The 25,050-nt window shown below is 43.7% G+C and overlaps 1 long non-coding RNA gene across 1 annotated transcript in view; it reads right to left on the minus strand.

The window, feature by feature from the left end:
- Positions 1-463: 463 nt before the first annotated feature.
- Positions 464-25,050, minus strand: part of LOC142907355 (uncharacterized) — a 31,789-nt gene continuing 7,202 nt past the window's right edge. Inside the window, exons 4-6 of the long non-coding RNA XR_012930959.1 lie at positions 19,259-19,406; positions 16,426-16,523; positions 464-2,014 (exon numbers count right to left, since the gene is read on the minus strand). This is a non-coding gene — a long non-coding RNA (uncharacterized LOC142907355). The remainder of the gene's footprint in view (positions 2,015-16,425; positions 16,524-19,258; positions 19,407-25,050) is intronic.

A 25,050-nucleotide genomic window follows, 5' to 3' on the forward strand; every position in this document is an offset into this window, starting at 1 on the left:
CTGGTAAATACATCCAGCATCATCGGGCAATTCGCCAGAATGGTAAAGCCCTCGCTTGCTCCCGGTTTTTATATATATATTTATATATAGAATAATATTGGTCGCGAAAGCCTACGTGTTAAACTAATTAATGTGCTAATAATGATTGACGGGACAAGCGTTGACAGGGTCGTGAAGGGAAGCACGGGACCCAACGGCGACAAAGTGGAATAAGGGCGGAGCTTGACATGGCCAGGTGCGGTGAGCGAAAGTTCGGGAATAGGGTCGTGGCCGGGTCGTGCGAGGGATAAGAGCCGGCGCGAACTGGACCTGGGGGCTGTTGTTGTGGGGAATCGCCGTGGCCATCGTGGCCTTGGAACGGGTCATCTCCTTGTCTTCGAGTATTCTTGAGGCTAGAGTTACGTTGTCTGAGAATAGAGTCGTCTTAATTACCCAAGTGTATATAGTCATTCACGGTCACTCATTAAGTTGTGAACGGACTTTATTCCAAATAAATGTACGGAAAGAACAAGACAGTGTCTCTGAGAGCTATATTACACAGTGACAACAGTTGATTTGGACATGCAGACTGTCAATTTTAAAGCTTTGTCCAGGTGCTATTTTGTCACCGTGTGCAGAGCACACAATCAATTACCAATCACTCACAGTTATTTTAATTATTGTACTAATCAATTACTCTACCTGTAACCAATACCCCAGTAATGCCGTAATTGTTGTAAGTACACCAACAAACTAGCAGAATATAGTTTGCTTCTTCACAATGAAGGTGGTGGCGCTAACGTACGTTCATTGAAGGCCGACGTGGAGTTACGCAGATTCACGACATTGTCACATCTCCTTAAGACAATAAACCCATACCTCAACGATGCAGATTAGTTATAATTCGAATTGAAGATACATTAAATTCAGAAGCAACAGTGAGATGATTCTAGATATTTGCAGTGGAGGGAGGCCTCATAATAACCACATCTCTTCAGGAAAAAGGGTACATCCCGTAATTATAAATCCTAATTCGCATGCAGTAGGTTTCAAGTGACATCTTTGAACGCTGAAACTGTAGATTAATATTCATTATCGTCAGACATTTCTAAGTCACATGCAGATCAACATGTGGTTACACCTATTGAATCTACAAGCTTTCATCGAGATGCACAGTAATATCCGAGCAATTGTTTTTTTACCACATCTCATTTCGACATTTTCTAAATCCACTGCATAGCATTCTGTTTCTTAGCACAGTAGAACATTATGTTCTAGTAAGTATTTATATGGCAGAGCCCTTTCCAGGGCGCTCTACAATGCAAGCCAACGTAGGTACACACGGGGTAAATGGAGTAACGAGTGGGGTGGAGCAGCTGTTAGTGGAGTGATGGAATGTATGGAAGGACAGGGGCTGATGTTTCTGCGGTAGGTAAGTGAGAATAAGGTGTGATGGTGAGAGCGTCTGATTGGTGCAACGTGGATGAGAGGCAGCGGAGCATGTGGCACATGCATGCAGTAGTAAAATGGGCATGGACGAGGGTAGGTGAAGGGTGATAGGGGCAGAGTGTCTGATGCCGGAGAGTTGAGCTGAATGAGAAGAACCGCGTTAGAGCCGGAGAAGAGATGGGGTTAGGTGTGCATAGAGAAAGCGAAACGTGGGAGCCCGGCCAGGAATTGGGGTCATAGGAGGAAGAGGACTGGGGGACCTGGGAGTGGAACTGAGGCAGAAGAATAAACCGGTAGGGGTGGGTACAGTGGAATAGAAAAGCAATGGAAAGGAGAAAGCACCTGAGGGCTGAGCGACAGGAAATAAGTAAGGGTGAGAGGCTAATGTGGAGTGGGAGTTTGTTTAATTTAACTTGCTGCCGTCGTTATTATCGCATATGAAATCAGAGGCGGCGTCAACGAGAGCGTTCAGGAGGGACAAGGCGAGGATATTTGTGTTGGTGTTCACGTTCATGCAGTCGCGATAGTTTGTCATTGGGAAGACGAACTTCTCATCGCATTCTAAAGCTGAACATATTTCTTTCATCTGAAAAAAAAGGAGAGATGCACATTTTGAATGAGTTTGCATTCGTTTGTGACGGTTATAGGACATTGCAAACAATGGAGATGGAGTTGCTTTGGGTGACATTTCAAACAGGTTATGGCATTGATGAAATTATTAATATTTATCAGATCCAATAATTTTCGGCACGAAATTATGTTTTTAAACTAACCAAAAATAGTTACCTGGTGCAACTCATTTCGCAAAGTGCACAAATTTGTATGGAACAAAAGCGGGCAAAGCTGTTGTTGAATATGTGCTGGAAAGATCACGTCATTTTGTCTGCAGTAAAGTGACGAAGTCCATTGGTATCATCAGAAAGACGGATGGTTTGGTTCATCAGGTTTGCTTCCTCACTCTATGCTACAGTATAATGTACCCATATCTCATCTACAGCAATATTGTCTTGGCCAGTACATATGCTTCCTACATCCATACATTAAACATCATCCAAAAATACATTTGCAAGACTGGCCTCCTCCTCTAACTAATTAGCTCCATCTGGCCCTATGTTTAAGAAGCTCAATATCATGTCCATCTACAACATTGATATCCAAATGTGTACATATATCTATGAATACACGTACCTCTAAGACATCGTACCAAAACCCTTCAAAGTATTCTTCCAGATCAATTACCAAATCCATGCATACAACACGAGACACTCCACTAACCTTCGTCCTCCCCACTGCCGCACCACACACACAGAGTCGATTCGCTATCAGATACAAAGGCTCCATACTCTGGAATTATTATCTTCACATTGCAAAACTATCATCATCATCTTTCCTCAATAACTTCGAGCATAGATTACAAGTCAGCCTGATGGGTAGCAAAACTACCCAGTAGTCACCTCCATTTAGCCCAATTCTCATACACACTCACATACTCACACACGCATACATACACATGCGCACACAAAAACAAACATGTTTTTTTCTTTTTACACTGAGCTTAACTATGTTTAATTGTAAGTAGTATGCTTGGTTTAATTGATTGAACAATCTGCTTAGTAGATACATTGTTCTTTTTTTCTTAAGGGGTGGTTTTCATATAGTCCTCTTTGATTTCCAACCTCACCTGGACACCTTTAATTTAAATTTTTATTTAAAGCTTTCGTGACTGCAGGGATTCATATTCTTGGTTCTTTCGGTAAAGTCACGTAGAAGGGAAACAATAAATTAATAAACATATAAAACAATACAATTCTCACGACGTTTCGACTGCAACACAAGCAATCATCATCAGGTGTGAAAACCACAGCAAGAAAAATTTTAAAAAGTGGCCACTTTTGTGGACACTTTTTTTTTTCAAAAAGTGGCCACTTTTGTGGGCACTTTTTGTTATTTTCTTGCTGTGTTTTTCACACCTGATAATGATTGCTTGTGTTGCAGTCGAAACGTCGTGATAATTTTAATGTTTTATATATTATTATTATTTTATTGTTTACCTTTAACTTAGTTTTCTTTAATTGCACTTTTTCTCTTTCACGTTTTTTTCTTTTCGTGAGAATAACGTAGCAAATCTCCTACCAGGTAGCCACTGCCCTGGGAATGTGAGCTGATGAATGTATTTAAGTAATTACAGAAATTGCGCTCTTCCACGGAGACAACAGCCTTGGTCTGTGTCTTTTGGGAGTTACGTTACGAATTACAGACTCCCCGTTTTCACGAGCAAATAGAATGGAGCAAAACAATTTGGATGGCGGCCAGCGCACGTGACTAAACGAGGCAATGGCCGGTCATGGAGATTCAGGACAGAGTGCCAGACAATGGAGGGCAACGCGTGAGAAGACGTCCGAACGTGGAGTTAGATGTATTGCTACATCGCAACACCACGAAACATGGCGATTGCTTGGCAAGGCTTTTGTCCGGTAGTAAACATATCGTGGATGATGATAAGGAGGATTGCATTGTGAAGATAATGTTGAAAATAATAAATGCGATTAACCAAATCATCTGGAATGCACTAGATCCTATCAAAACTCGGATTCTCAACATCGGTAGTGCTTTGGAGGGTGACCACAATGCATAAAACAATACATAAGGACTTTTGGGCACTAGACAACAGCGTAGCAAAATGTATTATTTAGGACTCCCTCGCCTCGCCAAATTAACTACAGTTTTTTTTTCCTCCAGCCTACTATTTTAAAGTCACGAACCAAGGACCACACAACAATTATATTTATATATAGCAATAACCTTAAAAAAACAGAGTCACACCAACATTGCTAGAACAGCACATACACATGAGACAGGGATTCAGGTAAAGAGATTGTCAATGGCAAAAGTAAATGCAGGGATTTTTAAAAGTAAGCACAATAATGCCACTGGTGAAAATAAGTCATACATATGGATGAAAAAAAGAAGAATTCGCCTTTGCAGATTTGCTGATGACTTAGCCATTATATCGCCCGATGGGACTGAACTGCAGGAAGTTATATTATAACTCAATAAAGAAGGCTGCGAACATGAATCATCATCACCATTAGCAATGATGAACCCAATGTTAGATGAAGGCCGGCAAAAACGAATCGTCTCTATCCCTCATGATCCCTTGATGCAAAAATCCACCCAGCACCCTCACAAACAGTTGCCATTGCTTCATCTGCGTGCTGGGATTATTCTCAATATCAAAATAACATGCACCTGAGACAGACATCGCCAGTGTTCTAGCACACGCGTTGTATGCGCATTTCCTTTTGCTCACATTTATCTTGAGCCCAACTTTGCAGGCTTCTAAACTTTCATGTATGTATTGAATGTTTGTATTCAGCCAACGTTTCGCTTTCACTATGCGCACCTAAGCACTTCTCTCCCCCCAGCCTTCCACCGTGCTCTGCAATCAGCCAAACTATCCGGCCACCAGACCTCGGCCCCTAAAACCCATCACCTACCCTCATACATGCTCAGCAACAGCACCCATTTATCTTATCACTTTGCGTGTGCACCCTGATTCACCATCAAACTCCACATTATTCCTCCTTCCCTACCCCTGCAACGCCACATGGCTCATTTCCCAGTCCCTGTCCCTCCGTCCAATCCGTCACCTCCCTCTCTAGATGATATAAAAGCATTGGTTGCTTCATCGCTAATTTATTATTGTTTTCCAATAAAAGAGGTTTTATGGGTTATATCGCTAAAATATTAATGTGTCGTTAAACCCGCCACCACCCAACACAGCCAATTTGTAAGGTTTGCCACGTAAACAGAACATGCCGATTCGATACTAGTGGAATTGAGCGACTTCCACACAGGGCACAATACAGGCCGACACTTATCCTTCATTACACAGAGTACAACTCCATTCTTTTAACGTCTCTACTGGCTACACACAGCCGATCACTCGACGTGGTCGCATCACCCTCACTCAGTTATGCCGCTGGCTGGTGTCGTGATGATGACGGCGATGGAAACCACGCAGCAGATCTTCCACATGGCCGGACGATGGAGAGAGATGTCGACAAGCAGCGATGTAGCCAGGACCCAGACCCCACTCACGAGCCCCGAGCCCTGTGTACGCTCCCCCTTATATTCCCCCCCCCCCCCCCCCGGTGTGGCTAGGCCCCGCCTCTGGCCACACCCTCTCGTGGAGCAGGTTTTCTCGGCCAACCCCACCTATTACCTTTGCCCCAAATGCACCTCCTTCCCTGATTGGTCGTTACTCAACCATGCCCATACCGGTGATTCCTCTTCCAGGCCAGCAGGTGTCACCATGTCATTACACTAGTACAGCACACCGGTGTGTTGGAGAGTAAATAATCAACAACGTTTTTTTTTTATTCGGTTTGGGCTCAAATTATTAAACTACTTTTGTGCTGGTGACGATATAAATAAATAGTAGATACTCAATTCCGGGGAAGCACTGCCATTCACCGCAGAATGGGCTGGGCCTATATGTGAGCGAGCATGAATTATATTACTCCTCAATGTGAGAAGGATTGCACTGGGCCACCATTGTCTCCTTCTGATTTCCCTTGATATAGAACCAGCTGAAGGAGCTGCAGGTTACCATTGCATCGGCGTTTATGTGATTAAGTTCCTGAGGGGGTCCACATAAATTATAACCTCTGAGAAAGGGAGGTATACCCTGATCTTTCTAGCCCTGAACCTCAGTAAGAATGAAAGCTCTGGCACTTGGACCAGGACAATGTATTGTTCAATTGCACCTCCTTCAAAAGTGAGTCGCATTACAGTGCATAAGACGATGTCCCAAATCACTTCGGCATTTTTGCCAAGCTGCCTAAATAACTATGCACTATACACAATCCTCAGTATTGCTCATGTGCCATGTCTTCATTATCCCCAAGTCCTGAATGCAGGTGGGTTGTATGCATGTTGAGAAAGGATAACAAACTCAACACAGAAGCATTTCTAAATACGTGAGTTTTCCATGCAGTTTTAAAAGTGCATAGCTCCAGAGGCTTTCCAAAAAACGGAAATAAGAGCGTTCCAGAGGGGTGCAGAAGTGGATCTGAAAGCACGTGATCCATTGGCCATCTTTGTTCGATGGTTAGCAAAAAAAAACAACTGTGAGGATGACCTGAGTTTGTGCCACGGTTTATGCTCTTGACGAGATCAGCGAGGTAATGTGCTGAATTTTTTTAGTAAGCACTTTGTGTTTAATGAATGTGACATTATAACGTATTAGTTCTGCAAGCAGAAGCCAATGCATCTCAGCAAGCACCGGATGGATATGGTCAGAGCTTCCAGTACCCCTCACGACACATGCCAAAGAATGTTGTACACACTGCAGCTAGTTAATGTTTTTTTTTTTGTCAGACATCCCGTAGAGTAGTGAGTTACAATAATCGAGCCTTGTCGATACTTCGCTACACCCCACCATGTTGGCTATGTCACGACTCAATAGTGGCCGAATGTGTCGTAAATCCTTGATGTGAACTTTTTAGGACATGACTATTTTTTTCACGTGGTGATCAAACGACATATTCTGGTTGAGTATGGTGCTGAGGCTCTTTAGATAAGTAGAAAACCGAATCCTGGAGTCTGCAACTGCCACGCCCAATCCTTCCACAAATGTTTTTTGCCTGAGCCCAATTGCCAACCAGGGGAACTTCCGATTTTTCTGGATTAAGCAGCATTTTGTTTCATACAAACCAAATGTGTGCCGCTCGCGTGCTATCGTCGAGGTTACCGAGGCTCTCCATATCTAACTTTGACTTCACTGCAGTGTACAATTGTGGATCACCAGCACATTTATGGAACTTGATGTCATACGATGAGATGACATCGGCGATCAAAGAGACGTACATTGAAAATAAGAAGGACCCGAGGATGGAACTCTGTGGTACCCCATCTTGGTACGCCATAGGTGATGGCTGTTCAATACCCAGCTTGAAAAACTGTGATGGACCACGTAGATATGACTCAATCCACCCCAGTGCCATACCAGATACACCGAATCTTGACCTTACCCTCCTGATGAGAATCTCATGATTGTTTGTGTTAAAGGCGGCTGAGAGATCGAGGCTAACCAACGATGCAGTGCAACAGTCATCCATGACATTGTGGAGGTCATCAGTAATCTTTAGTAGAGCCGTCTTAGTGCTATGGAACTTCCGGAATGCCGACTGTAACGGCTTTAATCTGCCAGTCGCAGCGACGTGGGGAAATAAACACTTCAGACAAAGACTCTCTGTGATCTTTTAAATAATACTCAGGTTTGAGATTGGGCGATGGTTTTCGGGGTCACTATTATGGCTCAAAACAGGTTATTTTCGTGAGCAGTGTTACCTCTCCAATCTTGAACTGGTCTGGGAAACAGCCGTCGCTGAATGAAAGATTTTCCAGGTGGACAATCAGCATGGCAAACATGTCCGAGCATGATTTGAGAATCGATGCGTGGCTGTATTCGAGCGGCAATCTTTTCCTTGGCAGCCGTGTTTTCAACATGGGCACCTCTGTCACCAACGTTAATGCCAGGGTCTCGAGTTTTGCATCGGCTCCAGGTTGATTGAACACTGATGGCAGACTGGGAGAATGTGTTTCCCTCAAGTTGGAAACTGCCGTCTTGATCTTAACTATTTTATTGGTGAAGAAAGTCGCAAGTACTGTGCACTGACCGGGTTGACCAATTGAAGACTGGTTGGAGTGCAGAAGAACCGTTCAAGATACGCCACAGAGTACGTGGTTCGTGAGCCGACTCATGGAAGCACAGGGCATAGCACGTTTTGCGAGACTCAACAATGAGTCGTTTGGCAGATCTCGAGGTCGCTTTGTAAGCGAGTCAAACAGTCTCAAAAACAGTTTTCTTCCAAAGACTTTCTGGCCTCTTCTGGTTCTGCTTTGCAGTGATCGACTATGGTAAGAGTTATCTTGGTGCTTGTTGTTTGAATGAACAGGAGTTCATGAAGAACAGCAGTGATGTCATTTTCTAATTTGATCTGCAAATGAATTGAGCGTCCATACAGGATTTAGACAAGCCGATGATTACCAAATCTTCTAACGGACAGTATCGTGCTCCAGTTGTTTCCAGTCTCTGCATGATATCGTTGTGATCGGTGGGCGAATATTTGGTGGTGCCACTTTGCAAGTCACGAGACTGTGATCTGAAATCCCTATGTCTTGGTCACAGTTTCGGTACTGGCGAATGTAACAATGTGATCCGGTATATTTCCCCAACAAAATGTTGTGCCACTGACATGCTGAGTTAAACTGTGAATGACATCACTACTCAAAATCAATATATCAGCCAGTTGGAAATGCATGGTAAGATTCAGTAGAGACAGAAGAAGTGCCTTCAGAATGTTGGAGTTGTTCAAGTAGTCCGGTTTCAAATGCCTTCGTGTTTGTGAACAGGGAAAGAGGATGTACACCATTACAAAAAACAGTTGGCAGAATTTCATTCACATTTGGATGTGGGCATATTAACAAAATTCAGAATGGAGATGAGTGTCATGCTAATCAAGTCCATAAGGGATTTGATTGGATTGTATGGTGTGAATCAACGTGCAAGTTGTATATCTGCCTGTCCCAATTCATCCTGCTAGTCAGCAGTTTATGGACAATCACTTCCATATATATCTCAATGACCTTTTATTGGATCCTCGACTTTAATTTTTTTATATATTTAAAATCTGCCCCCAGGGCATGAGGATTTCTTGTGGCATCAGTTTATCTCTGTAAGGCCGATATGCTCACAACAATCCAAACCCTTAAGTTTTATGGCAAGAAAACAAAATAAATAAGGGTCGCCCTATGACTCAACAATCTTGGGGCATCTGGGCTTCCTATTTGGATAAATCTCGTTAATATATTGATAGCCTTCAATGCAATGTCCACCTTCAAATATATTATTTTGACTCAGTGGGGCATGGCTTCAGATGTAGCACAGGTAGTTCCATGGGAAGGATTTAAAATGCATCAACTGCATTGTGATCTAATGTCCAAATTCCCCCATTTCAGCGAAGAGTATGACACAGAGTGAGACACAAAGCTGAGTATAAACTAGTGATGTCTCCCTGAATAGATTCTAACAAGAACTTACATTGGCTTCTACAATCTCTTCTTCACTATCAATACCTTTTTGATGGATTGGGGGACCGACCATGTGATTCAAGGACAGGAGACGGTGGGTGATTGGAGGGCATTAGAAACCGGACTACTTGAACAACTCCAACTTTCTGAAGGCACTTCTTCTGTCTCTACTGAATCTTACCATGAATTTCCAACCGGCTGATATATTGATTTTGAGTAGTGATATCACACGAAAGGATTTTGACAGCATGCTTTACAAGTGTATTGACATAGAATAAGTAATGTAGCAGCATAGGGCTGGCTGCTGGTGGGGAAGGGGATCTGTGGCTTACATCAGCCCTGACGTCAGCAGGCCACGTGATACACCAAAGGGGAATATCTGGGGGAGAAGTTACAGAAGTTGCACGTGGGGGAAGCCCGGGAACCCGCTAGTAGGTTCTAGAGGAGGCGTGGCCGGGGCGGAGGGAGGCCACAATGGGAGCATAAAAGGCGTCCCTGAGCGAGAGCTCGGGGCTGTCATATGGAGTGGGATCCACGTCGTGCTGTCGAAGGTCGTCGCCATCATCACAGTCATCTCGTCGCCATCGTCGTTGTCGTCTTCACTCGATATTGCGTTGCTAGACGATAGTTGGCTGTCTCGGTTCAGCGACGTCAGTGTTTGATGGCTAGAGTTGTTTATAGACGAGCAACTCATGTAGAGTTGTGTATAAGTGTGTTCCAGCGTAGGGTCTGTATTGTGCCGAGGGTGCTCGTTAAATAAAAGAAGTGCCTCCAACTCTTCGCATCTCCGAGTTACGCACTATACCAGGATAAGAAGTATGAGCAACTCAAGGGGAAGGTAAAATTGGGGGAGGCGGAATGAATATCTGATGCTGTCTTTGCCCCTCTCCCATGTGGTTACTGCAGGGTCAACTTAAGTTTAAGAATATGTAAACGATTTATTTGTCGGCTAAGGGAATGCAAAAGCATTTATCTATGGTAATACAAAATTACAAAAGTAAATATGAATGACTAGTTCTACAGTGACATAGAATATAATAAAGTCATTAAACGTTCATGAGAAGGTTTCCTTTGATGCTACACTCCCAGTCATGATTGATACTCCCTGGACTCCGTGCTACTCTTCACACTGGCCTCAAAGCGGTGAACGCTGGCAGATCGTGCTCTGTGCTACTATGCACCAAGACTCTGGGACGCTGCTATCCCTCTATATAGAGAATTGTGACACTATTTGCAGCATTTTTAATCCAGCTTAAAACCCAGTTTTTATTTGTTGCCTTTTCCTGTAGTTTTTTGGATTTTACCCGTACTGCCTTTACTTTTATATATTGAGATGTATTGTAGTTCGTTCTCTTCTCTATATTGCAAGTGTAGTTATTGGAATTATTTTCAGCATGTATTGCATTTCATTTGCAATTAATTTTACTTGGGGTTGTAATTCTTAGCATTGCCAGTTGAAATTCCTTATAAAAATCGCTTTATAAAATCAGATTATTATATACTATGGTATTGTTTTCTTTGAAATTGGTGTTCAACTGGTAATGTTTAAGCATGGTGCATTGCCCAATAATCCCCTTTAACATTGGTGAGAGTTGAAATAAACCAGTCGAACCCTTATATACATCTCAGTCATGGTTTCTTGTGCCATGGCAGCTATGCATGCCAGAAGCCTCTCTGGTAACAATAATTTAAAACTGCTTCTGAGGAACTCACTCTGAGGTGTGAGTCCAGCCTAGCATATGTCTCAATCGTACATCTTCCTTTTATAAAGCATGTCTGGTCTTCATGGACAACCAAATGCAATTGTTTTTTGGGTGTGGCAAAACTTTTTTAAACAGAATTTTTAAAATAATATAATAGACTGGTAGAGCTATATTACAGATATCAATGCTGCCATCATGGAAGGTTTGCAAACTTAATAAAATATTCCAGTTTCAGATAAGATACCATTCATAAGGACCAGGCAACGTCCCATGAAGCTCTACGTAAGGTTTTGAAATTCAGGGAAAACATAGCCATCAAAATAAATGCCGTTCTTGGAGTGGCCTCCAGTTTGTCGGATAACTCATGGTCCACCGATAAGGACTCGATTGCTTCCATTGATTGGAAAGATGAACAAATTTTCTGAATATCTGAAATATAGAATTTATATCTGGACTGTGGGTTAGATCACCCCTTTTAAGACATGGACACACGGGACTTATGATTTTGATTTGTGACACCTGATCCATTAGGTAAAAGATCTTTAACTGTATCGGAAGAGGCCTAAAACGACCTAAAGGTTAATGTGGCTACCATAGTCCTCTGGTTGAGGAACATATCGAGTTTAAGTTGTAAACATTTCAATGTTCTTTAAGTCACTTATGTGCCTAATGCGTGCTCCAACTGAGACAAACATTCTCCTCTGGTAGTCTATTAAATTGTTCCAAATAATATTCGGGAAACATTGTGGATCCACACTTATGTTGACAAGGACTCACTATTTGAATCATCAGTAGTTTGGAATATAGAGGTCTGCTCTTTTAGGCTATTTAATAGTCAATATGATGTCTCTTACCTGTGTAATGATGGGGTAACACAATATTCTTGGTTCTTTCTGTAAAGTCACGTTGAAGGGAAACAATAACGTGACTTTATCGAAAGAACCAAGAATAGGGTAACACCTGTTGGCCTGAAGGGGGTAATTACGGTTATGGCTGCATTACATAATGCCTTAAGATGAAGGGACATATCTGGGATGAAGGTGAAGGGAGGAGTCAGTCGAGAAGCTCCGGGAACCATCTTGAAGGTTCTAGAAAAGGGGCGTGGCCAGAGGTGGAGCTTGGCCGCACCAGGCAGATATAAGGAGCACCAAACCAGAGCTTCGGGGCTGTTAGTATGGGGTCTGGGTCCCGGTTGCGTCGCTGCTCGCCATAATCTTCGTCGTCGACCACATGGCTGTTCTTCTGCAAGACCAGCTCTGTCGCCACCGCTCCATTTGTCAACGAGCCAGCGTAGCGTGGGACGGAGAGGGGCTGCGTGTTTCAACAGCCTGGGTGTAGCAGCGTTACGAAGTGTATCACCCCGTGCGCTCTTAATAAAACAAGAAGCCTTCTACTAGACGTGTCGGCAGTCGCTCACTACATTTGGTGTGAGAGTGGCAACATGTTTTTGTTTTTTTTTTACCAAAAGAAGGATAGTGACAAAATTAAAAAAAAAACTACGTCGAAGTATCAGAGGAAGCAGAATCCACCTGCGGCGCCTTCCGACAATGACAAGGATGAAGACGCTGGACCTCATAACAGCCCCGGCAACCACGTCTGGTTACCCAAGTCACGGCGGGAGAAGCAGTGGCGCCAGAGACGGCGGGACCAGAGACAGCTTCCTCACAGCGGCAAACCCGATCTTGGATGGTGCATCCGGTCGGATCAGTCGGAGCTCCTGCGTGCAATGCTCGCGCAAAAAAGGTGGAGCTCCTGGCGGTTGCCACATTGGCGGGGCTGACTTCACATGCCAGAGGGAGACGGCCAACCGCCCGAGAATCGGAGGCCACGCGGCCGGAGGCCACCATCATGTGCAGCACGGGAGACGCGCAGCCGGGGGACGCCATTTTAGAGCACGCCTGTTGCCGTCAACGCAGCAAAAATTATCAGGACGGAACCGCCGACTGCCCCCCCCCCCCCCACCGTGAGATCATTCATTGCGGCATGGGGCGATTGGAGCGCTTACCGGTCAGTGAATTTGACCGAGGAGGAAGTGCTAACAGCTCTGCCGTGCTCGCTGTTTGTCAGCATACCCGCCAGGAAGAAGACAATGCTCAAAGACGCACGCGCCAAGATGGCCCGAAGTATACGAACCACCCTCCGACAGCTGAAGTAAGTTTTTGCAGTGGAGGCGAGGGGATGCCGAGATGCCCCTCAAACTCCGCTGCGCGTTGTTTAGGCCCGTGACTGCCTGGTGATGGAAAGGATGTTGGGGCTTGAGATGGGGGTCATCTTGCCGGTCATTGACGAGGATGAGCAGATGTCCCGATTGGCCGCCTGATGCCTGCAGGCCCACGAAAACTTGCGCCGTTGGTCCCAGATGGCAGCCTGGATAGGCAACCCGGGCCGAGATGGCGATCGAGTTGGGGTGTCGCCACAGAACGTCGTGAATCAACCGACAGAGGGCCTACTGATGGAGGGTGACGACTGCTGCGTCCCAACCACCAACAGGCGAGTCGCGACACACCAGACACTTGGCCTATGTTACAACCTCATGCATATAGGCTTAGGAAAGTCATCGCCACCCTGTATCACACTCATGTTGCCGCCGGGGGGCAGGGATTGCTTACACAGGGATGGCCTAGTTCAGGGACACAGTGGAAAAAGTTAGAACGTCGGGTTATTGCGTCTGCCACAGGGGCCTCGGCTGTGTCAGGTTCTATTCAAGGAATTCATTTGCGAGTGTTAGTTGATATGGGTGCTTCCGCCACTATCATTTCGGATGTGATTTTTTGAACTGTTGCCGATCAGGGAACGGCTTGTTAGGCTGGTAGTGAACAAGTGCATCAAGGCGAACGGGGGTAGTATGGGGGAAATAAAGGCCCGTGACGAGGTTGGCGAGATTTCAGTTGTTGTGACAGTACTGATCTCGAGGATGTTAGAGGTGACCTGGCTTTTGGGCATGGATTTTTTTTAGTAAAATGCCCCTTAAGATCCTCATTGATCAGTACTGCATGGAATTACTGTCGGGCCGCAGACTGTTTTTTTTTTGTGTGTGTGGTCTCCACACAAGAGTACCGTTGCTAATGTTATGGTCCAGGCTCTTGCCAAGGACACGGTGTATATCCCGCTGGGATCGCAGATGTTGGTGGATACAGGCAGCGGACCCTCAATCGGGTGTCTTGTTGACTCTGTCGAATCCGGTGACTCGGAGTATGGCGCAAGTTGGCGCACAGACAGTCGTCCGCCTCAACCAGGGGCCGTTCTTGCAGGTGTTGAATGTAGGCCTGGAGATGGCTGTGGTTCAGGCGGGAATGGTGTTGGCTCACGTGACAGCCATGTTTCACGAACGGGATGGTGTTGCGCAACCACGATGTTTTTGGCGCGGTGGAAAAAGACACCGCAGAGGACGAGACTTGGGCGGAGGTGTTGTGTCAGGAGAACCAGAATTTGTCTCGAGTGCAGCAGGGGGAAACGTGATCGCTGCTGCGCGAGTTTTAGGACATGTTTAGTAAAGACAAGTTCGATGTTGGCCGTACCTCACTGTTGGAACATTACATTGATACAGGGGTGGCCGGGCCCATACGTCAGAACCCTTATCGGTTGAGTCCGTTGGAGAAGGAACACGTGCAGGAATCGTTAGATGAGATGTTGGCCGCCGATATTATTTATCCTTCTTCCAGCCCGTAGGGAGTGCCTGTGGTGCTCCCTAAGAAACATGATGGCAGTTGCATCACTGCTCGTTGTCACCTTTATCTTAGACCACGTGGCTGTTCTTTTTCTTCTCCGTTGCCGCCGCTCCGCTTATCAACCAGCCAGCATAGCGTGGGACGGAGAGGGGCTGCGTGTTTGAACAGCCTACGGTGTAGCCACGTTATGAAGTGTATCGCCCTGTGTGGTATTAATAAATAAGAAGCCATCTACTAGATTGGTGTGGGGAGTCACTCATTACACCTGTTATGTAATCGATGCATTGCTCTTTTTGTCTCTCAGTTTAAATTTGAAGCATATTTCTTCGCGTACATTTTGTCACCGTTCTTTTTCAACGTGAAATAGGTTACAGTTACCGTGGGTATACTCTTTGGTTCTTTCGGTAAAGTCACGTAGGTATAAAATAAAATGAATCACGACGTTTCGGGCGCAACACCAGCGTCCGTCATCGGGTGGGAAAGCGTGGGTCTGCTGCTGATGCAGACTGTTTTAAAAGGTTTGAAATGGGTGTAGCCCAAGGGTCATGAAGAAGTGGATGGGGCTAGTGATGCTAATGTGAGAAATTATCATGTCACTGTAAGATAGGAAAGCGGTCTCCTCGACGAGGGAGTGCAACCCAATGGGTGCAATCCAAAGGGCCTGTGAGCATGAGAGTGCAATCCAAAGGCATGAAAGTGCAATGCAAAGGACATGTGAGCGTGAGAGATCTAAGAGAGAGGCATAGAGAGAGAGAGAGACACACAGAGAGTCGGAAATAACAGGCAAGCATATTCACAAGTAACTTCATTATGCTACCGGCTACGGTTACTGCAATGCAATTGAACGTGAAGAACTAAATATGTTTTGTTCGTCACTATTCGTAGCTACAATCGTCCATGACTAACTTGAAATCGGTTTTAGCATTCACACATTTTACTACGTGACAAAAATAAAAATCTGAGTTTAGATTGTTACTTTAATTTTCGATTTCAATCCATGGACCTTTCCAAAGACTAATTCAAGGTTTAGAATGGAACGTGACAACGTGGCCACGTTCTATATTTACGTGGCAGAGTAAGTGTGTGTGCATGCAAAGTAAAAATATTTAACATTTCATGTTATTATTTTTTAATTCATATTCATGATCAGCACCCTTCATTAGAAGACAGCTTTGTGTTGCCTGGGTTCAAATTTCACTAAAATTAGAATCACAATTCCAGAATGTATTATTCAAGCACCCTTTAATATTTGTGACAGATATCAGGTTTATAACCCTTCAGGAATATCATGACAATCGATGTCAGCCATTCAGTAAATCAATGGCTGCATATATTAGATGAGGAAATGTAAACCAACTTAAATGTCAGCTTATTGTATGTTATCTCATTACAAAGCAAGTATTCCCCGTAATCTTTGATCAAATACAATCACAATATCTATAACGATTTTGTAATTGGTTGTAACAATGCAACGCGAAGCCAACACAGTGAAAAGGAGACGAATGCATATGATTTTTTATAATAATTACCATCGTCTCAATGTTCTTTACTTTGTAGATGTCACTAATTGATGTTCCCTCAGGTAAACACACATCTACTTTGGTAATTATAACGAACGTGTTGATATCTGCAATACAAAAAAAAGATATAATTGTTAATGTAATACATTTGTACATTGGAGATACTATGCTTCAGGGTAATTAAAGGAACACTTTGAAATGTTGTCTTTTTCATCATCAGCAGGCGAGGTCAATCCAAAATGGGACCTTTTTGCCGGTGTCAAAGTATAAAAAAATATGTTACTAGGTTTTAATCCTTCCTGTCAATAAAATAGGTGGTGAATTAAGATGTTCAAACACCAATTAGAAACCTTTGCATGGAATCAAGTCTGCATTAACCACACGTACTTGTGGTGAACATGCAAACAAACATGCTCTGATAATTTATGCATTGTCTTTGAAACTGTTTGGTCTACACCAGAGACAGCAGCCTTCTTTAGGGCCTGGTCTCACCAGTGTCAGACCAGAGAACGCCAAAAGGTGAACAGTACAAAGACACGTGTATTCTTTGGGTCTTTCGGAAAAGTCACGTAATGGAGATAGGTTCAAATAAATTAACACAAAACTATAATGGTTCGATCGCAACACAAAGCGGTCGTCTTCAGGCAAAAGGGGGGTTAGCTTCCAAAGGTAAACTATTTCTAAGTGCTTGAAATGGGCGTAGCCCAAATGTCAGCAGCCAATGTTAATGCAAAATTGTGGGCAGCCAACTTGACGGTGGTTGGTTTTCCACCACTCAAAGGGCTGCCAGGTGAAAATGTGCACGTTAATGAGAGATTATCATGTTAAATGAAAATCGCAGAGCCACAACTAGGGGGTAGTCGGCGAGCGGAGTGGCTGTGTTGGTGTGAATCCTGTCAAAGCGCAAGTTTGAGATGGACGTGAAGCACAACTAACTTCGGAAGGTGGTAGGATGGGAACATCACAGCCAATTATGACTTAAACTGATTGATAACATCCTTCCAATGATTGCTCAGTTTGGACCCATCTTCACGGTTGAAAGTGTATGTGTATATATATGGATGGCTTCATGAACGAATATTTGTTGATAGCCAGTGGGCTTGCAAAGTGCGCTCATATTAGAGAAATCAATTTCGTGTGAGCCCACCGCATTAAAACAATGATCAGCCACGGCCGAGGTATTGGTTTTACCTGTGTTTCAGATTTGCCTAATGCTCGCAACCACGGTTAGATACATGTCGCTTAGTTTCCCCAATATAATTACTGCCACGGTCACAGCTTAGTTTGTAGACGTCAGGGTATTGCATGTCAGGGAACACATGATTCACAGATGGGATCAGATCACGAATATTATGTACTGTGTTAAATCGAACCAGGATCTTGTGTTTGGTCATGATATTGCAAGTATTTTTAGTGACCCCTGCTATATATGGCAAGGTGATGGTTTTGATTGGGTCCTCAGATGGCTCTTTTCCAACAGTTGGGGTGATAGCTTTATGGTTTGTGTAGTCTGAATACCCATTCATCTTGAGAGCTTTGTGTACGTGTTCCAGTTCACAGGCTAGGTGATGACGGTCGGAATACATCGAGCTCTATGGTGTAGAGTTTTGATGAGGGAATTCTGCAGGGATGGATGGTGGTGGGAGTCAGATTTTAGATATGCATTCGTATGCGTGCGTTCCTGTTGATAGCCAGTAGGCTTGCAAAGTACCATCGTCTTAGAGAAATAAATGTTGGTGTGAACCAGCCGCATTACAATAATGATCAGCCACGGCAGAAGTATTGATCTTCACGTGTTTCAAATCTGTCTTATGCTCACGAACACAGTCCGCAACATGTCACTTAGTTTCCCCAAAGTCACTGCTGCCACATACAAAACCCAAGATTCAGGTTCGATTTAAACACAAGATGTAAAATGTGTGATCTGATCATATCTGTGAAGGCAAAGATTTTGACATGCAATATCCCGGTGTCTACAAAGTAAGCGCAATCTGAGGCAGCAGTTACATCAACATTATTCTAATGCGGCTGGCTCACACGAAATGTATTTATCTAAGATGATGGCACTTTGCAAGCCTACTGGCTATCAATAAAGATTCGTTCAAGAAGCCATCCATTTTTCAAGGACAGTGCTTTTCATCATTATCAGAGTTGTCTTTTTGTTTGCATTTTGACTGCAAGTGTTGTGGTTATTGCAAACATGATCCCTTGTATCCAGGTGTCAGTTTTGTTGCCAGATAAAAGGCTAAAAACCTATTACTAAATGTAGTCTAGATTGCCAGTATATATCTCTAGACGCCGTATCAAACTCACGTGACTGATACCTAATGGATGTTCTGTGATGCTCCAGAACTGTTGCCTTGGAGCTTCTTACAGAGTGACATCTTGAAGCAAGCCTGACTCTGATCGTGAGAGGATGTAGGTAGAAACTGGTCCGAAGTGAGCTTGTGCTTAATCGCCATGGGGCCATGAGTAAAATAAAAAAATAATGTATGAAGGATAAATAGTATCTGCAATCTATATTATCCTAAGCACATCCAGACCTAACTGGCAGGCATTATCATAGGTTATATGGATTATATTTTATTGTTGCCTATTCATAGGGGATTGATTATATATACATTGCATAAGTCTGACTAATGCGGGCATGCTATTATGTATTGACATATTCAATTACTTATAATCGAATAATATACATATTGTTAATGTTACATAATCGTATATTTTAGGCCTAATAATTAAGAAACAGTAACAATGGGGTAAAAAAGTTGCGTGCAAAAGCACGATAATAAGCTGTAAGTGTGTGGGCAAAACACAGGACACATGAGTGAAAAGATCTTACTCTTTTTTTGACGTGCATACTTCCCAAATCTCTTAAAAATCTCCAAGTCATCTAATTCCACATTTTGAAATTGATTCAGATCAGCGACGTAGGCCACGCAATGCACCTTGTTCCTTGGTTCAGACGTCATTTCTGTCTTGTCAGAAAACTGACCAAAAAAAAATGAAAAAAATTATTATGGTCACATTTTTTTGTTACTTTGAAACATTTTTTTCTAATGTTAATTTGCTATTGCAGCTATACTATACAATCTAAAATAATGATAATTTGGAATATTATCTTATTTTATTTTTTCATGTAGCGCATTAACCAGAGTGCTGAACCACATAACAGTGGTGGGATGAGATGAGTAGATGAGAAGGATGGTAGTACATGATGAATATGGTGATGCGTGACATAAATAAATACGAAACTGACAACGAGTGGATAATGATGAGTGACTGTTATGAATGGGTAGGAAAGTTGGGAAGAGGGATGGAGCTGAGGTTGTGAGAAGAGAGGGGGAAATGGGAGTTTGGGTAGACAGTGGGACTTTGTATGTGCAGTCTGCTCCAGTATCACTGGGTCAGAAGTGAAGAAGAAAGGAATCTTGATTGGGCACAAAGAAGAGGGGGGACAAACAGGATTGTCAGTGGAGAGGGCATGAAATAGTGTAGAAAGAAGCGGCATTTTGGATTTGTTGGAGTGGGTTTGGTGCATAAGAGAGAAGAAAAAGCGTGCGTGAGATGCAGAAATTGAGCCGAGTTAAGATGGGAGAGCATATTAGAAGTGTTGCAGAAATGTTTGAGATCAGGGGGGTGAACTTTGCGAACGCTGCACAGGTGAAAGCGCCAGGAACTGATATTGGCAGAGATGTAGTCAGATAGAGAGAGGAGTCAAAAATGACGCTGCCAAAATTTAGGGCAGACGAGACAGACAGAAGAGAGAAAGGAGTGTGGCGATAGTCTGTCAGGGAGGAAGGGAATGGGAAACATGGGGGAAAAATAATGTAGGATTTGGCACGGTTTATAGAAATAAAGTGCTTTGACATCCAAGATTGGATGGCGATCAATCATCTGGCAATGTGAGAAACTAGGTCAGGAGTGAGAAACTAGGTCAGGAGTGAGAAACTAGGTCAGGAGTGAAAAAGGGGACGGAGGGGAAAATGTGTTTATTATCAGCAATGAATGACGAGAGGAGGGATTTGAGTGGAGAGACATCGAGAGAAAAAGGGATTGAACAAAGGTCAGAACGTTGGGAGACAACGACAGTGACCAGGGATGGGGGTAAGTGATGTGGTTTGATGACGTCAGTCTGAGGTCTGACGTCAGGAAAGAGGAATACCCGAGATACCGAGAGAGGAACGAGTAGACAATAGAGTGAGATGGTCAACTCTATTGAAGTCTGCAGTAAGGTCGAGTAGAATGAGAATAGAAGAATGGCCGGCGTGAGCAGAGTTTGACAAATAGCTCTGTACTGCTAGTATGGCCGATTTAGTAGAATCGAAGAAATGGAACGCTGCTGGGAATCGTGAGCATAGAGAGTGAGAAGGAATGTCCCTGAGTGAGGCAGGAGTGAACCAGGCACTTAAGAAGTTTAGGAAATAAAATGATAAGGGAAATAGGATAGTAATTATCAGGGTGAAAAGAATCGAGATAAGATTTGTAAGGAGTGGAAAGATGATAACAGCTTTGAAGTTCATAGAGAAGGCACCAGAGGAAACCGAATAATTGAAGAGGGATAGAAGGTAGGGGAGAATCAGAGGGAGGGGATGGGGTCCAGTGGACAGAGATTAGGAAGGGCTTTTAAAATTATGGAGCAGGTTTCAGGAGCAGATGTTGGAGTAAAATACGAGAAAGTTCACTTGTTTGAGGTGCATGCCAGGAAAACAATTGAAACATCGGCACAGTAGGTGAAGGGGAAGGAAATGAGGAATGGATGGAGTTGGTTTAATGAGCAAAAAAGGTAAGCAAAATCTATTTCAGTTTCATTTATTTGGTATAGCCCTGTGAGCAATCCGGCTCTTGAATCGGTTCCAACCGCAACAAGCAAAAAACAAAAACATGAACAAGAAAACATCTTAAAGTGACTATGTGACTGTGCAAACAGAAAATACAGGAAAAAACAGCAAAATATTCCCGAAAAAGCACCATACACCAACGTTGTGTGCAAAAATCCCAGTGGAATGCAAGTCAAACAACAACAACAACAATCACAAGACAACTTAGATTAAGGCCATCAGTCTAACTCCATACTACAACATACAAACATGGCCAAACCAAAAAACTTTTCGAAATCACCAAAATAAAGCCAGCAGGTAGTGTACGGATTTTTTTGTAAGTACATTGTGAATAAACAAGATCTGGTGCACAAGCCATCGAACATTAAGAGATGTTGTGTTTGACCCAATGTAGAGATCACAGTGGTGAGTCCTATATGGGCAGTTCAATGCAAATCTTAAGGCCGAGTGATAGATGGAATCAAGCTTCTTCAGTACAGTACTTGTGGCTGATTTATACACGATGTCACAGTAATCAAGTAGAGGCAGCATGGTAGCCTTTATCAATTCCAAACGGAACATAGGGGAGAATAAGTGCTTGTGTCGATACAGAAAACCAAATTTTTTGTCTTTTTACCAATATAATCAATGTCATCTTCAAAAATCAGTTTTGAATCCAGGATGACCCCAAGATACTTATAGATCTTAACTTGCTCTATTTGATCATTATTTAAGGAATGTAACTTTGGACAAATAACTTCCTGCTTTAGTCCTGGTGAGAAGCATAGCACCTTGGTTTTGGAGATATTCAGGACTAGTTTAAGAGCAACTAGCTGATGTTGTAGTTTGTTGACATCACCCTGGAGCTTAGCAATCACGTCATCCGAAGAGCGGCCAGCAGTAACCAGTATCGTGTCATCTGCAAAAAGATTTACCCTGGAATGATCCAGGTCAGTGCCCAAGTCATTGACAAATAGACAGAACAAGAGTGGGCCGAGGATGGAACCCTGGGGAACCCCTTTTGTTATCTTAACACTGTTTGACCCCCTTTGTGAAGTGGACGGACATAGGAATGTTTCCATTCTAGAGGAACTGATGCTTCATTGATGGACAGGTTGAAAATATGGGCTATAGGTTTGTATATTAGGTGACCAACAGTTAGTAGAGCAAAGACGGGAATACTATCTGCTTCGGTAGAGGAGGACCCTTTGAGGTAGGACAGTTGTTTCAGAACATTACTTTCGTGGATTGACTGGAAACTAAATTCGTTTAATGTTTGGACAGGGGTGTATGAATTTGCATGAGCAGGAGTAACTCCCAATACATTATCAAAAAGATTACCAGCTTCAGAAAAATGAAGGTTAAAATTGTAAACGATTTTTTGGGGATCTGAAAAATATTCCCCATTTTGGTTAAGCTCAACGGATGACTCCCCTTCTTAAGTCTAAACATTCACTGTTGTGCACTATGTTGCATTTGCTCAACATTTGTTTCAGATGTTGGTTCTCTCTTGTTAACGTTTTACTTGTGTAGTGACTGGGATTGTCACTCTGCTGTGCTGGGCCTGCGAGGCCACGGCGGGAGGTATACTGTTGTGTGTACACCCCGGGCATGGGGTGTAGTACCAGCCCTAGTGGGGGCTTGGGTTGAGCGCTGGTTCTAGCGTGATGGCACCACGCACAGCATGCGGTGGTGGGCTCCCGTTGAGAGAGCGAGAGAGCGTCAGCCAGCTGGGGGTTACGTTGGGGTCACAATGCTCTGTCTGACCTGGGGACACGTGACCGGATGATACTGGAGGGGGGGCCACCGATAGAGGGGGCCAACGGGTGCTCACATGGTCCGGGATAAACTCTCAAGAGCCTTCAGGCAAGGGCGAGAGATATCGAGGAGGTGGGTGGGACCCAGATTGTGGTCCGGACCGGGATAGTGGAACCGTGTCTAGTTCCGCGATAGCGTGGTTATTTGGGTGGTCACCACCCTAGAGTATGTTGTGTTAATAGCCCTGGATAATGTTGTGTTAATAGTTAAATAAACGTGTTGCTCCCTAAGACAACGTCTGCGACTCAGTTGGACTCACTACACTTGTTCTGCAGGTCACAATACTTCTGAAAACAAATATACAGTACTACTATATTACTATATACTACTATTTTGCTATATACTACTATTTTACCATATATTACTGTTACTATATAGTACTATTTCACTAATACTACGATATTACTATATTCTACTATGTAACTATATACTACTATCTTACTATCTTATACATAAAAGGCGTTTTTGTCTGTTTATGTGCGTGTGGGTGTGGACCCGCACTTGCAAAGGATTTGGCTCTCGAATGGTGGGGTTTACGTAATACAAAATTAGCCAGGAATCAGGCCATAAGCCCCGTGGTGGACCAATCGTTTTTACGTCCATCAACTTTAAAGTAGATATTAATATTATAGCGCTTAGATAGTATTATTGTAGTGCGGGCGAGGGGATGGTGGGGGGGGGGGGCAACCCCCAGCCTGCCAAGGTGCCACCTCCGCCGGCTGGGCAATATAGGCAAGGCCGGGGGCTCTTCACGGGACTAGGCCTCACCACGGCAATGTCAAGTTCAATTTCCTTGCTTCTTTCGCGAAACTCACGTTCATAGAAATCTGTAATTTTAACAATCACCTTGGAAATATTAAAATGTTTGTGTTTGTGTGCTCAAAACTAATATTTTGTATTAACTTGGTGATTATTTTTTTTTATATATTTGTGTAAACTCACATAAATAGAAACCTATTTTTTTATAATAATCTTGCAAACATTACATTAATAATGTTTGTGTGCACACAAATAATATTTCTATTCTTTGCTTCTTTCGCTAAACTCAAGTACATAGAAACCTGTTATTTACTTGGTCAATATTAATATATCTTTTATTGTGCCTAAGTCCTTGTGTGCGTGTGAGTCCATGTGCGTGTCTGCAACCATGTGTGTGTGTCTATGTCCGTGTGTGTATCAGTCGATGTGTGTGTGTGCATGAGTTAATATGCCTGTGTGTCTGTTGATGTGTGTGCATGGTGTGTGTGTGTGTGTACACAGCTAATATTTAACTATTAGGTTACTAAAGTTTAAAATAATAATATGTGTGTGTCTAAGTCCATGTGTGCGTGTGAGGCCATTTGTGTGTGTGAGTCGGTATGTGTGTGTGTGTCAGTCGATGTGTGTGTTAGTCGGTGCGTGTCTAGCAAAACAACCCCCTACCTCCTCGCGGTGCTGGACGGGCAACTCTGTCATGGACAGTGGGCTTGCCTTCCCATCAACCGGAGGCGAGGAGTGGTGGTCGTGGTTACTTATGCCCCCACCGAAGACGAACATCCATGGAGGGATGCAGGCAAAGCCTATGAGTCAAATGCCTTCTATGAACTCCTGTCACAGGTGCTGGCTAAAGTGCCCCCCGGGATAGAGTCAACTTGTTGGGTGACTTCAATGCCCGAGCTGGTGATGATACTGGCACCTGGTCTGGAGTGATTGGAGAGCATGGGCCAGATCAGCTCAATAACAACGGTAGGAGGCTGCTAGATTTTTGTGCAGCCCATGGGCTTGTAATTACCAACACGCTGTTCCGGCATCGGCACATCCACACAACATCATGGATGCATGCCGGGTCAAAGCAAGAATATCTGCTGGACTACATAGTGACGGACCGGCGGATGCGAGCCCATGCCCTTGACACCAGGACCTACCGTGGAGCTGATCTGCCCTCTGACCATCGACTAGTCATCTGTAAGATGCGTCTGTCATTCTTCCACTCCGGTGGTGGGTGTACACCCAGGAC

Source organism: Petromyzon marinus, chromosome 78 (assembly GCF_048934315.1).
Source record: "Petromyzon marinus isolate PM22_M1 ecotype Great Lakes invasive population chromosome 78, UKy_Petmar_22M1.pri1.0, whole genome shotgun sequence".
NCBI lineage: Eukaryota > Metazoa > Chordata > Hyperoartia > Petromyzontiformes > Petromyzontidae > Petromyzon > Petromyzon marinus.